The sequence below is a fragment of the Caloenas nicobarica genome, chromosome 2 (genome assembly GCF_036013445.1).
Source record: "Caloenas nicobarica isolate bCalNic1 chromosome 2, bCalNic1.hap1, whole genome shotgun sequence".
Classification (NCBI taxonomy): Eukaryota; Metazoa; Chordata; class Aves; order Columbiformes; family Columbidae; genus Caloenas; species Caloenas nicobarica.
In genome coordinates, this window is record NC_088246.1 from 17,492,040 (window position 1) to 17,508,405 (window position 16,366).

Sequence of the window (16,366 nt, forward strand, 5' to 3'; positions counted from 1 at the left end):
AGCATCACTGATGACAGTGAATTTTAAAGTCTTTTTAATCTCAGAACCCTTATTAATGTTATCGTATTTGTATTAAGTGGAGGAGGACACTTCTCTAAAAAGAAATCGGAGGTAGTTGAGAATAAAGCCATTTTTATGCTTTCATTCTTGACTGTAGCTCAGAAAACATTTACATTTCTAATACAGTGTAAGAAAGTACATGTGAGGTCCTTCTGTCCTCAAATAAGAGCTTCATACAGAAAGAGGCTTTTTAATTATTATGATACACAAAACAAGATGTGTTAAACTGACAGCCAGAATCCTTACCACAAACTAATAATGCTGTTACCTTACCTCCACAGCATCTGCGCAATAGACCGAATTTCTCTCTTCCAAGCCCTCTGGAGCGATACACCATGAAAAGCAAAGGAACAGGCCTCCCGTGAATGCTCTGTAACGCAGTACTGAAGGATTCAAGTCTGGCAATGGAAATCTAACAGCACTGCAAGGAGACACTTCCCTGCCTCAGGCAACCATACTGCCACCAGCCTTGGTGAGCAAAAGACTGTCTGCCACTGATTTGTGCCTCGGATCGGTCTAAAACCTCCTCAAAAGATTCACTTAAACAAATGGAAATCTATAAGTTGAATTCACATAAATACAGCACAAAAGGTGAGAACGGGATTTTGGGTTATGTCAAATATTCAAGGCCAGGTTGGACAGGGCTCTGAGCAACCTGGTCTAGTTGAAGATGTCCCTGCTCATGGCAGGGGGCTTAAACTAGATGACCTTGGAAGGTCCCTTCCAACACAAACTATTCCATGATTCTATATCAAGGTTTTTAAACTGGGTCATAAGTAGAAACTAACTTTATGGCTAAGCACCTGATAGTAAGCAGATGGAGAAACTGTTTGCTTTAATAGAAAACAGCATGCACAAATGTATATTCAGTGTATGTCACAAAAAATCATTTCACTTCTGTCAGATCCCCTGAAATCTCCACGTCTGCAATCACTGATACACATTAAATGTCAGTAGATAATTCCAATTTTACAAAGTTTTGCTCTCAAAACCCAAGAAAAAGAAAAAACAGAGAACTCAAGACATTTCTAAAAATATATTAGCCATCTGGGATACTTTTAAATTATGATCAATGGGCACCGGATACACAAATCTCCTAACACTCTGGAGGTATGGTATGTGTGACAATTTTTACTTCTCATTCAAGGAGCTTCCCAAAGAAGATAAAACATACACTGGAAGAAACACTGATGTTTAACAACATACACTTTGGTGACGTTAAGATGAAAATTGCTTAAGTGCAGATACTTTCTAAAAACTGGGTTTTCCCATGTTTTAAGATTGCAAATAGCAGGGTAATACTATGAAAGACTGATACGCTATAAACTGGTCATGACCGAAAGAAGTATGAATAAAGTCGGAGGTCATGCAAAACAATTTCTGCTTACAAAGAAGAAAACAACAAAAAAAAGCAGTATACAGCTCTGAAATTATTCCTCCATTTTCTATGCATCAACAGCATCAAATTAGTACTCCCACTCAGACACTCCAACCAATTAAGCAAGGTAAGACAACCTAATCTCCCTGACAAAATCCTCTGAGCAAAAATAAGATTAAATAAGAACAAGGCCATGTTGTTTGGCAGCTCTCAATTTTCTTTTAATATTTTGGGGATAGCTTCTTGGAGACAAAGAACTTTCAGCAGAAGATTCTGCGAAAGCAATAGTACTTACAAATTAACTTGCAGGAAACTTTCCATTACTCAGTTTAAAATAAGGAAGATCAGGTTGCAGCTTTTTTCTGAACATAGGTAGTGCTATGCAGTGACAAATGTTTACAACCTTAATCCCATCTTAAAAATTTCCTTCATTTCAATTGAGTGTGTACCATTCAGACTCAGCAACTCTACAAGTACAGGGACTTGATGAAAGATTAAAAAAAGAAGCCTCTATTACAAAACACTACTACAATCCTGCAAAAAGGTTAGTCACAGATATAACTAGCACACTTACATCCTTAATAAAAAGGCTGTGGCAGAATCAATGACTAAACCTACTAAAAAAAACCAAAACTCAAAAACCAAAAACCAACGCAACACTGTATCTCCCTTCTTAAATGTGTCTTAAAAATATTAACTGTCACATTATCTCAAATTCATATCTCATGATACATCAAATTTGACTAGCCTCCAAAAGCACGCAGAATTTTGTCTCATTCAGTTCTATTCTATTTTTATTTTGTAGGCTAACACAAGAACACCTTAATTGTCCTCCAATTACTTAACATCCATATCTGACAAGGACCAAACTCCAAGATCACTGCTTAAGTGCTATTAATATTTGCCAGTTGAAGAGATTTTTCCTTCTCTTCTAAGACTACAGCCATGTCCAGGAAATTCGTAGTAACCCATCACAAATGAGCACACTAACTTGAAAATATTTAATATTAGAAGCAGCAGTTGCTCAATAAACTTTTACATGATAAACTTGTGAAATGATTAGGCTTAGACAAACTACTCATTCAGTTCAGGACATGCTATACCAAAAACATATTTATTAAAGATATGCAACAAGTATAAGGATTTCAATGTTATGCTTATTTAATTTTCATCTGAGAATCAATTTTGAAAAGAAGATATGCTAATTACATCTGGAAAAAAAAAAGTTAAATAAATATCTGCCTCATAGAAGTTCTTCATTAAAAAAAAAAGAATGCTGGCCCGGGGTTTGGGGTGGGAGGCAGCAAGCAAGGATCCACCTAAGAATCAATATATATAGCTTTGTGATTTTAATTCGATGGATTCACAGCTTTAGTTTCAGGCTGGATGCTTAGCACAGCTTAATAAAGCTATTGTGCAATAGGGTTTTCAAATACCTAAAGCATAGTAAGTGACAAGACAATTCTTCCCTCTTCCCATTAAATAATTCTTAAATATATATTTAAAATTCAACTGATCTTTCCTGGAATTTCCTTACTGGAGGAAAATATGCCTCTCCACAAAAGCTAAAGTTAAATTTACAAATCAAAAATCTATTTTACAATTGCCTGGTTGCCTAAGTGCCTCATTTTACTTAACTAGTTACGTAAACACTTGCAAAAGGACTATACAGAGACTGCAATCATTAGTGTAGGCAGTGTTTTGCCAGTAAAAGAGGTGAACTTTACACTACTTGACTTTGAAGAGGATCATATTATTTCTCATATTCAAGTAGAAATAATATTCTTTCAAAAGAAATGAGCGGTTTTGAAAATTAAGTCTGTGTTAACCTGTCAGCAGCAGGTATCTGAATAAACAAACTCCTCAACTACTTAACTAGAAAAGATTCAAGCTCTTGCTGATGTTATTTGAGGTGGACATCTGACATGAACACATCGTCAGCGAGAAGAACATAATTATGGTCAAATAAACACAGCAGGGAAAAAAAAAAAAAAGTAAAGCACATTACCTAATTTGTACAGAAGAGTTTATGTACCAACGTGCATTATTTAAAATTATATCCCTTAATAAAAAAACTCTCTGGGTTTTTTCCATGTGGCAGTGAATAGGTATTTTTGAACCACAATAAATGAGATGAGTAGGGCAGATCATAATTTCCTCTCCCCATTGTTGCTGCTGATGGATTTAAGTAATTTATACCTCTGTTACTCTAACAAACTCAATAACAATCTACCTAGGAAAGCCCTGAGGAAGACTGTTGCTTTGGAGCACATAAACCAGTGTGATACTTAAGAAATCTAGGAAACCAAGGTAGAGGAACTAATCTGTGTAACTGGGTTGGAGCTATAAATAGTTTTTCAAAAATATTTTCAGAAAGCCCAACATGCCTACATATAGCAGATTTCTACAATATGGTGAAATATAGAATGTTCCTCTTCCAAAAAATAAGCTTAAAAAAAACCCCAAACCTTACTATGGATATTTAAATTCTTACAGCAATATACATACCATGTCCCAAATCCCCAGGAGGGATTTTTTGAAAAGTTTAACTATGCTGAGATCTTTTCCATCAGAAAGTGCCAATACTGGCAATTCAACATAATAACTTCATTTGAATCTAGTAAAGCCTAAGAGTAACATGCCCATTAGTATGAATATTTTTTTCAAATTATGTTTTCTTTTAACAAAAATGCTGATCTTCAGATTTCTGGAATAAGCAGATTAAAGAGCACTACCGTCGAAACCCAAATCACTGAAATCTTCTCAAATCTTTAGGTACAGCTACAGAATAAATTTGAAGCTCTCACTTCACTAAAGCAGGCCAGAAACTATTCGAGTTTTTACTAAAAAGTGTGTTTTAAAAAACATTTTTAAGTATTAGCTGATTGCATTTTGTTTCTGCAGAAATTAGTGTGCATGTTCACAGTTCACCTTTTCACAAGATTTTCTCTGGTAGGCAGCTCCTCAGACAACTGTACAAACAGCGTCAGTTTTGAAGTCCCCTCTTAAGAGACAACAGCAAATAGCAGTAAATTCAAGATGCATGGTATTTGGCATTAAAAAACATATACAAAGATGACACAGCTAAATACATTTTTTTCCCGCTTAATTTATTGAAGTGATTCAACATCATTCCCCTTTCAGGACCCACTAGGTGAGAACTTCTATTAGCTGAGCACTATACACACATCAAAGGAGAAATGCCTCCAAGCTCTATTCTTCCCCACATAAACTCAGCAGTGTTTCGAGTTTTTGAGAAGGCACAGATGAGCCGCTTTCATTTACGCTTTCAGTAGCTATGTCAACTGTCTAAAAGTAAGAAAATGGTAAGATGGAATTTCATGTTATCCAATGAACTAGACCCACAAAATAAGCGAAAAACAACAACAAACCACCAAACCCAAACACACAACCCACACTGATTTTATAGTAGGAGTTTCCTGAGCCACAAAATCATATGCCTTCAATAATTGCCTCCTAAAAACAGAGAAGGTACAAACTGATCAAACACATTCAGCTAACATTTTCTAACCAAATATATAAACATGCGAGATGACACAATATTTTCACAACATACAGCTTTTTCTGCATTTTTAAAACAAGTATCACAAATATTTAAATAGGAAAATGTAATTCTACAAATTTCTTTAAAATTCCTTTATATTTTCTCCTCAGTAAGAAGCTGTACTAGTTCAACCATGTTCAGGCTTTATTATCATTATTATTCTTCAAAATTTTACCAAAATTACTGCGAAAAGGATACGTGACAGATTTCCATTCAATATTGGCTTATTTAAGATTTAAATAAAACCAGTTTAATCTTTATATAAGCAGAAGTAACCTTGTTTATCCTGCTTCTCATCTCATACTGTAGCCATCTTAGTCTCTAAGCCCAGATCTGTTTCTCTCATTCATAGCCAAAGATAAAGCTAAGGACAGGACTCAGAAAAATGGATAGCAGGGAACCAGATGTCACTGCCAAGTCCTCGTCCTATGTCCAATTAGCCACTCTGCTTCCTTTATGATCACAATTAATTACAAGAAAAATATCCAGATAGGTCAGCAGACTTCAAATGGAGGCAAGGAAAAAAAAATGACTAAAGGTTCATTCAGATACTTCATTCTGCATCTTGTCTTTATTATCTTATATATTTGAAAGCTGTCCTGGCAAAGACTGTTGACTATTTAAAGGAACACTTTATCTAATAAATATTACAAGTTCTTTCCGCTTATAACACACCTCTTCAAGAAGTTCTGTGAGATACAATAACAACTTTTGTTGAGTGAAACCTTCTGTATCAGAATTCAGAAGAAAATAGATTCTGAATCTGTTTTAATTCTCAGTACACTTAAATTAAAGCCATAAATAAGAAGAAAATATGTGGAAATGGAAACAACAGAATTTGATAAATCTAAATCAGCTTTTAAATGTAAACCCATGCTTTTGGGGGAGGAAAAAAAAGAAGATAATTTTAGCTTAATTATTCTCTACATTCACTTCACGTTATCCTGCATAAACATGATCTACACACAGGGAGTTTAATGAGTGCAGCATTTCTCTATCCCAAAGAGAAATCTTTATCTACAGAAGCTATCAATTACTCTCCAACTTTCAAATTAATAAATTTAACTTTGAAATCATATGTGTGCTGGGAGGTGGTGAGGGTAGAAAGGGAAAGGCCTTATAAATCACTGTAAAAAGCATGCAAGACAAGCATGTCAACATTTCTTTAACAAGTTCTTCTGGCAAAGAAGAAATTTAAGAAGAAATTGATGTCATATGCAGATTCCGCAAATGTAAAACAGTAAAGCAATTTCGAGATACTCAAATACTGTTGAACTAGATGAAGCTGTGCAGTTATGGCCAACTAACTAAAATCCAAACTGGTAAATATATACATCAGTGAAAAACATCAAAAGCCTGCATTGAAGTGGAAGTGTGCAATCATCTTTGAAGAAAAACATTCTACATACTACATCTGCTATAGACTGTACCGAACTGCAGATAAATTCTGAACAATTTAGATGTTAAGAAATTTCAGAGATCTGATCATCTAGACTATATTCGATCCCAAAGATATTTTAGGATACCTGCTCCTAAAAAAAAAGTACGCGCTTATAAAGCACACAAAACTTAAAAACTGTACCAGTGTAGCACGCACCTGCAAATACTGAATTCTACTGCCAATAGATCCATCATAGTCCCACCTGACCCCACAACAGCACTCAAAACAACATATTCTCAATGACCAAACATCCTACAATTGAACATGAAACATACTCACAGGTTCATAACCTTCAGATGCCATGAGCCAAATCAGCCACTTGGGAGGGAAAAAATAATCACAGAAACGCTACTTACAAAGTCAATTAAAAATTTTTAATCCCTTTTAATTTGAAGTCCACTGATCTACAATACTTAAACTAGAAATATTCACATTACTGTTTTAGCTATTAGTGGACCTCCGATCAAATAGTTCAACTTTCTGCAAGAAACAAACCTTACAATACTATTTTTACATCACCCCGCTTCAAAACTGCCAGCACTGCAAAAATCATCACAATAAGTCATTCCAATTGTTACTAACAACATTAAAAATTGTGCCCAATCTCTATTTTCTGAATATTTAGGTAAAACTAACTAGATGTTGCATCTTTGTTTGCTCTATTCACGAACTTGTACACATGCCATTTCTTTTCCCTGTAATTATTAATCAAATAAACCCTTAATGTTTTCTTTGTAACTATACCAAGAACTCTTTAAGCCTCTCCTAATGCATGAGTTTCAATTGTGGTCATTTTCTTGCCTCTTCTCTGAAAATCTGCTCTAAACTGTGAGAATCAAACCAGAGACTGTATTCCAGTAGCTGTCACATTAGCGCTAAGATGTATTCTCTCTAGTCCTACTTGATATTCCTCTGATCATATATCCTTTCTAACACTGCACTCAATATTTATGCTCCTAATTGTGTACGAGTTTCATGTCTGTTTTAAGAGTCATCGCTCTGCACAGTATCCACTTTTTGTAAAGTCCCACACTCCATCCTGTCATCTCCTTCCTGTGACTTCTTACCCAGTGCACCACTTCTACATGTTCCCGTAGATCAATTCGCATTTTCGCTTTCACATAACCTAGCTGGCTCGGTAGTAGTGTTTACTACTTGCCTTCAGTCTCAAATTACTGATAGTGTATGAATGATCCTATGATTTCTTTCTCGTAGATAAAAAAACATTATTACTTAGGTCCAAGAGCAAAACTACGCACATTTAAAAATAATTTTTTTAAAAAAATCAGCTCATTTGATGATCAGAAGTTTTATGGTTTGGGGATCTATTAGTTACCAGTTTTTGATCTATAAAACACCCAATGTAAACAATATTTCTTAGTTAAAGATCTCAAAATATTTTACTCAGCAGCTAAGAATCGCCTACTTCATGTCTACCCAAGACAGCAGGTCAGAGAAGTTAGTTGATATGTGTCAGAAAATTAACAACAAAAGTTTAGATGGAAAAAAAACCTCCTGAAGACTCCTGCTGCCCCCCACACACTAGGATTTTAACTCTGGAAACTAATTGTTCGTATTTCTGACGGCCTTGCCCTTGTCATGAAACACTTTAATACTGCATTACAGCTCTCTTTTTAAGTGATGACAAAACCAGGATACTAACATTTTTATCATACCTCTGCTAAAGAAACATAGTAAGTTAGGTTTCAAAATTGAGGCAGAAAAAGTCACAACAATAAATTTTGACATACTGTTCCTTTGCAAGTCTTCTCATTACAGCAGTTACAGTAAGGAACAGCATGGTCATCCCAAAGTAATAAGGGGCCTCATCAAAGGTCTTTAGGTCTCTTGCTTTCCATTAATTTCAAACACAGTATAACATTGCTGCATGCATGGAAACATAAGTCAAAGCCACAAAAGCTTACCAGAAATCTCTTAACCCATTTGATAAAAATGAAGAGTGAACAGCGAGGTCTCTTGTCAGTCATCTACTCAAAAATTTATCTCCCTTTCCAGTAACTTGGAGGACAGACTTTCCAACTGGACGTTATTCTTGAATACTGCTCCAGGAGTCTACTTCTAGCCAGCAGGTAAGTACAATTTGTGCCTTCAAACATGCATCGCACTTCACAAGCTTGAAAGTAGGGAGAAAAATTAAACACTGCCCAAGAGGAAAAGGAGAGATGCAAAAGTGTATGTAGGAGAATTCCAGGCTATTTTATTGGGGGTTTTTTGTTGTTGTTTTTTGGTTTTGCTGTTGAAGGTCTAAGAAAATCTTCCTGCAGCAGGAAAATAAGAATCAGATTCAAGACATTTTTGAATAATTTAAAAAGTATCCAAAATGTACAGGATCAGCAATTTATTTTAGAAGCTTGCATTTCAGAAATTCATGCAATTTGGTCCTTATATATTAATCACCACAGACTTTCCACTTATTACAGATGAATTTCAAAATACTGTTTCACAAAGAAACACTTCCAACAAAAATTTCAATAAATAAAAATTTTAGCCTATGGTATCATTCTAAAATCACTCCCTGTGCATACAACTGCAGGCAGAAAGCTCTGAATTCAGAAAATGGATAAAATACTCAGCAAAAATTTGGTAAGCCACAAGAGTTGTTAGTGGTTTTTTAATAGGCAAAAGTAGTGAAAGGATACAGGTTCATGTCAAAAACTAGACATTAATTCCCTGTATGATTAGGCCAGTGCTTTTAAATGGAAAAACACACTAGTAAAAAGCAAACCTGCACAAAATGCATAAAACAAGCCAAAGAAGCCCAGAACTAAACAGTACTCTTTTACTACTAGCAATAGATTATTTGGGTAAAGAAACAGCTAGTGAACTTACATGCTTTTTTCTGGGGTAGTTTTATTGTTAAAAGCTAGGAAGTCTGTTGAAAGTCTCCAAGAAAGGAAACAGAATCTTCTAAGATTGAAGCTACAAAACACTTGCAGTCAACTAAGTTGGGTGACCGCTTCATAATTCAAGAGAAAAACATTAGGAGGATAACAATCTTACTCAATACAAATAAATGCTTCCCTCTTTTCAAGTGCTACATTTAAGTCCAGAAAGGACTCATTTGTACACTACAACAAACTACTGACAAAACAAAAGCCTAGAAGCACCAGTATTGAGAACCGCCTTTCATTGCCAGTGCATTTTTTTTCCTTACTGAAGAACTATATAAGGAACAATGTCTCTGTACATTCAGAAGTTTTTCCCTGGAAGTGCCTATGAAATTGTATAAAAGCCTGACATAATAAACAAACGTAGTTAACCCTCTAAGTTGGGTGCCATTAACCTACTATTTTCCACAGTAAAGTAACTATAACATCATCTCTTCCCTCAGCCAAAACAGAGGTGGAGCTTTCTCTTCCAAGTCCTGCATAGTTTTAATGACACTTGGCTTACTCAATACTTTATATAGAATAGGTAGAAACTGCAGGGAAAACAAATGTAAACTGTCAATAAACAATATTTCTCAGAAAGCAGCTGTGTCTCAAACAGTAGTTGAGGAGCTAACTTGGATTAAGAATGGATTGAGAGCAGCCCTGAGGAGGACTTGAGGGTGTTGGCTGATAAGAAGCTGAACATTATCCCACAATGTGTGCCTGCAGCCCAGAAAGCCAACCGTATCCTGGGCTGCATCAAAAGAAGTGTGGCCAGCAGGTCGAGTGACGTGATTCTGCCCCTCTACTCTGCTCCGGTAAGAGCTCACCTGGAGTGCTGTGTCCAGCTCTGGGGCCCTGAACATAAGAAGGATATGGACCTGTTGGACTGAGTCCAGATGAGGCCATAAAGATGATCAGAGGACTGGAGCACCTCTCCTGTAAAGACAGGCTGAGAGAGCTGGGGTTGTTAAGCCTCAAGAAGGCTCTGGGGAGACCTTCCAGTACCTAAAGGGGACCTACAAGAAAGCTGGAGAGGGACTTTTTACAAGGGCATGTAGGGATAGGACAAGGGGTAATGGCTTTATACTGAGATACAAGAAAGAAATTCTTCACCATGAGGGCAGTGAGGCCCTGGAACAGGCTGCCCAGAGAAGCTGCGGATGCCCCATCTCTGGGAGTGTTCAAGGCCAAGTTGGATGGGGCTTTGAGCAACCTGGTCTAGTGGAAGGTGTCCTGGCCTACAGCAGGGGGCTTGGAACTAGATGGTCTTTAAAATCCCTTCCAACCCGAACCGTTCTATGAGTCTACAAACTTCAATTGGGAGCCATTAGAAAATACAGGGTAATCTCAGTAAAAAAGGCTACATAACTTACAAATTGCTGTCTTTACTGTGGCCTAGTAGCAGGCAGCTCATCAGAAACTAACAGTTTTCATTGCTTCTTTTCACCTTCAGAAAAGCAACCCAAAAATACAAGTTTAATAGGCTCTACATTCCATTTCTGCCAAGTCAGAGGCTACAAGCATTAAGAAAGCATGCTGCTAAGTAAAAATCATTCCCTCATGATTAGCTATGTACCAAATATAAGCAAATTTAACAAATCTTGTTCATAGACAGTATTTTCCCTTTTCCAAAACATAAAATAAGCTTACATACAAAAGCTTACCAGGTCCAGCTATTAGACTGACTTAAACATGTTACACTTACAATCCAAATACTAAGTTTATGAGTTCTTAAAACACTTAAAGATACATATTTCTGTAAACAGATCAACCACAGAGGAAAACCTTATATATTTTATATACTAGCAAACAGAAGAAAGAAAGAATAATAAGTGAAATTGGAAGTTGTCAAAGTCCTAATAGCAACAGATTTTTGGAAGTGGCTGCAGCAACAGGTTACAAACGAACAGTACTGCTTGTTGCCATTCCCTGCAGCTTCCACTTTGGATAAGGTCTCACATTAATGCATCTTTACTCTCATAACCTACACCAGGTACTTGAACTTCATGAAAAGAAACACAAATCATTCCACCCACCTAAATGCATAAAGACTTAGCACTTAATACCATCATATTAATATCACAATTATTTCCTAATATCAATAATATAAAATTAGGGTTTTATATCTTAAATCTTATGCTTTTTTAAAGGCTTTGCAGCTACTTTTCAAAAGCGATTTTGAACATTAACATTCTAAACCTCAAAAATAAAAAAGTACCTACACAAGTTATATCCTTTACTGTGACTCTATGATCACATACTTTGTAATTTCTTCTCTATCAGAGATTCTTCACAGCAGACTAACTAAAAAAACCCCAAACAAATAAAAAAACCCAACAACAAAACCACAGTTAAACAGCCAATCCAGCAAAAACTCACTTCAGAAATATACTCGATAAACATAAAAGCTACTTTTTATCTAAAACTGCTAAAATTTTAAAGGCAACTTAAAATTGCACCTTCCACCAAGTGAAGGTACTAGTACCAGCAAGACTTGAAAGAAAGCTTTTATCAAAATTAGAAAACAACAGAAATCTACTTTTTTCATCCTTTTTTTTTGTTAATCCACAGAAAAGCTTCTAAGAGGTGAGTGGTCCTGGAAGCAATTGTATTTATCTTGAAAAACAAATGAACCACTAAACCCCCACCTCCTTTAGAGCCATCCAAACAGCCAATTTTCAACCAATCAGAGGAGCAAATCACCTCTTTTACATTTGGATGGTGGAGGGAATGTTCAGAGCAGGCTTCATTGAGAACCTACTGTCATCTGTGATCACAAGACTTCCCTCATCCCAGCTTTGATCATACAGTTACAGTAAAGAAACAGTTTTCATAGTAATGAATAATTACTTTAACATTAACAGCAGTTAATACTTACTAAATAGACAAAAGCTGTTCTAGCTTCTTCCTTGACCCTTCGTTATACTTCATTGTTCTCACCTTCCCTCTTTCCACCTACCCTGCCATTTCCTCCTTCCAATGCGTATCGCCCAGGCAGCTGCCACTCTGTTATACCTGCCCTAACGCCCCGTTTATTTTTGCTCATTAAATCAACAGTTATAGCTCTTGTCCTCCTCTACTGCAAGGGTTGCTAAGACAGGAAAGAAAAACCAGCTCTCCGTTTCTGGCTGTTCACCATCCCTTTTGCTATGAGGACTCCAAACTCCTTTGGGGATCACTGCAAAGAAAGTGAGCCAATACTTCATTACAGAAGCCACGACCACCACCTCAATAAAACTAGGAACTGTGACTTGAAATATTCCATTCAGTCTCTAATAGCAGTAAGATTTTTGAATCCCTAGAACCATATTACAGTTAGTAACAGTGGTCATTGACAGTACGCTTAATTGCCAATTAAAAAAATATGCAAAAGAAACATATTCAGAAAAGTTCGGCTATATATTAGAATTTAAATATCACAAGTCCTAACCAAATTTTATTAAAATAGCCTACATAGCACACAATCCAGCAAAAGATTTCATGCTGTGTATATTAATGCTCTCCATTTGTTATTTTAAGCAATTCAATAACATCATTACAAGAAGCAAACACAGATTTTCAGTCTCTTAAACACAGCAAAACACTCAGTATCTTACAATAAGAAACAACTCTGAGTACATGTGGCTTAACTGAACTTGTCTTGCACAAAGTTCTACTACGTATCTTAGTTGGTCATTCTGCCCCATACACTGAAGTAGAAAGAAACATTTTCTCTTTATTACCAAGAGTTGCATCTTGTAATTTTAACTCCTAAATAAAATCATAGAATAATCGGGGTTGGAAGGGACCTTCAAAGGTCATCTAGTCCATCTCCCCTGTACATCTATGTCCTTTACAGCATTCCCAAAGGTACTGTACTTATCCGATCCCTTTGTTTTCTTTCCTGTAAACCAATATCACCCAATTTATGCATTTAAAAAGACCTACAAGGATCATCTACACTCTCAGTCTGTCCATCCTCAAGCACAAGATCCACCAAACCTTTGTACTTTCCTTTTTACTTTAATGGAAACAATTTTCCACATCTACAATGCCCTTCCTAGTTCTATTTCCTCTAAACAGTGCTAGCTTGAAGTCCCTATTTGTTACTGTCAAGGAACTTCACACTTCAGTTAGTCTCATAAGACCCCCTCATCTTTTCCAACTGCACACTTGCCTTTAGCAGCTGACCTAGAAACAAGAGATGCACTGAGGGGGGTAGCTGTTCATTATGTTTTAAACACTTGCATACAGAGACAACGTCTGCATGCACAAGGACCTGAAAGCAAGAACACAATTACTGCTGTTTTTTGATATGCTGCATGTACAGGTACTCTGGAAACCAGGGATGTGACAAAAACTTTAAAGTACTCTACCACATCTAGTCCAAGGTAAAGTACTTCTTCAGAGAAACAGTCATCTCTGTATGTAGTCTATTTCCACAGAAACGATGCAGTAAGCAACTTTGGAAAAGGCTTTGTTTGCACTGTATCAGTTTGGAGGGCTTACCCATAACACACGTTTTAAAACCTTAATTGAAAGCAATTGTACTTCTTACCATGGATTACAGTTCTACAAACACAAAAGATTCTGCCATGAATAATACAAAAATAAGCTGTAACAACAAATCCCTTTATACAGGTACCAAAAGTATTCATAGGGGGATGTTCTACCAATTTTTGAGTTACTAATTTTCAATCAATTTAATTATAGCTCCTACATTTCATACATGTACACTTGACTCTTTAACTGACAGCCAGTTGCCTTTACCACAAAAAAAAAAAGTGTCATGACTAAATGAGTCCCAAGTATCAGCATGCTACACCACTGAATCTTCCTGTTTCACTTCAGAGCAAGTATCACCAATAGATGTAAAGGAGTGACTTCTTAAACATCGACTCGAAAGGGAGAGATTAGGTTAATTCGGCTTTACATTCAGCTGTAATAATCCAGATTTTTGTTCTATTTTATTTTCTAAGGGATAAGAGAAAAAGAGATTGTTTGTTTGGAACTTTAATGCAGTTTGGGGAAATAAATAATGGAGATTTTTCAATTAGGTTTGTTTTGTTAAGTTCAGCTAAATCACGGAAAGGCAATAACACCTTTGTAGTAGTTCCAAATCAAGCATCACTGGTTTTACAATAATGAAATGCACAGCAATTAAAAAAACCAAAACTTTTTTTCCCTCAGAGGAGTGTAAAAAGAAAACAAGCCAGAAAACTACAGTAGCACAGCAAATTAATAATTTTCAAGTCAAGAACTTCAATGAAAGTTTTAGCTTTTTTTTTTCCTACTGTATGTCTGTAATTGCAAAACTAAGGGAATACTGTATCAATAACAGTACCTCAGTGTAATTCAACAGCAAACATGGCAGATTATTAGATTATGTCTTTTGCATATTAGCAATATGCCAATATCCATAATACCACAGAGTTTCACCTATACCAAAGCATAACACCTACCTTCAATTCATACTGACAGAAAGATTGAGTAAATCACAGTGGGACACAGAAAATAAGACGCAATGAGCTCAAACTTGCACATCATTACTTTGGAAAACAAAGCTGATATCCTCCTGCTCACATCCCCTCAGCTTTCGTTTACTACATACAATAAACAAGATTTAACACAACTGTAGTTGTTTTGAATATATCTGAAAAAGCTCAAACTGGGGCCAAACTAATCTTACTAACAATAAAAAAATCACTTCGTATTTCCATTAAATAGTACATGTGTATCTTTTAAAATTAGTAATTTCCCTCAGACTGTTTAAGATCACTTCCTTCTTCCAGTCTAATAACATGTGATGTATAAAGGACCACTTTCAGATCAGAATAAAGGAAATTTTCCACTGTGTTAACAGCCTGGGGAAGGAGAAAGTACAGCAGGATAATGTTCCCTGTACTTACAATACCGCAGATAATTACTTTTCCTTCATCATTAGCGTATACATCCATGCTTCAGGTCATTCACCAACTATTAAATCCAGCTGGACTCAGTGTGAACTTCACAATGTCCTTCCTATCTTAAAAACAATTTCAACACACAAAAAAGCAAATACTCTCCCCATAAAGAGCATCAACCTCCAGATGTTTTCATATATGCATAACTTCACTAAATGTAGCTCCACTGAAGCAGAAAGAATTACTGATTGTAGCGAAACTAAGCAGAATTGCAAGAGTATGTAGGACAAGTATCTTTGGACAGGTGAACAGGAAATAAGAGAGGACACCTCTGTGTCCTAAAACATAGCACGGAATAGCAGCCTACTGGCTTTGCAAGTGCATTTAATTTTGAGATTCCTATACTTTCAAGTACAATCGGATATAATAAAAACAGTGTACTAACAAAAGATGCTTGTTTTTATAATCCTTCTACACAATATTATCACATTATCAGTGGTCTTCAGAGCCTCTGCATTAATCCAAAGGAGGAAAAATAAATAGGAATTGTAAGAATACTCAGGTACCACAAACACAATTGTGGTGTGGAACTAGTATTTCCTAACAGGTACTTACAGATATTTTAACGATTCTAACATGTAACAACAGTGCCACAATAAATACATCTGTACACCACAAGTTGTGAACTTTATATAGAACAGAGGAGCACTGATTTAAAGCTCTACATTCTCCAATACCACTTTATAACTCGATACAGACAAAATGCAGTCATTAGAAAACAGAAAATATGCTTCCAAATTCAGGCAGTAACCAGGATTTTCTCAACTGCAACTGTTACATCTTTTATTAAATGGAAAACCCTACTCCTTTCTTTTTCTAGGAAGCAGGGATAGAAAACAACATCAGTTTAAAAATATTTGGGATACCACTACTGTCTACAATATCCTGTAAAAACACAGGAGGCTGACTTGACTGTGAACATTGCTCTCTAAGCTCCTGTCAAAAAGGCTCTAGTAAGTGCCATCTTTGATTATCCTCTTCTGATTGTTAGGAGTTCTACACAGCAGGTAAATATGAAGAAGTTTTTTCTCCATTTCTCATGGGGTTTAGTCTATGAAGCCGGCAACTGCACAATATAGCACCATA

General features: G+C 36.0%; 1 protein-coding gene across 2 annotated transcripts in view; it reads right to left on the reverse strand.

Moving 5' to 3' along the window:
- Positions 1-16,366, reverse strand: part of WAC (WW domain containing adaptor with coiled-coil) — a 59,673-nt gene that overhangs the window by 40,539 nt on the left and 2,768 nt on the right. The gene's annotated exons all lie outside the window — the stretch shown is intronic.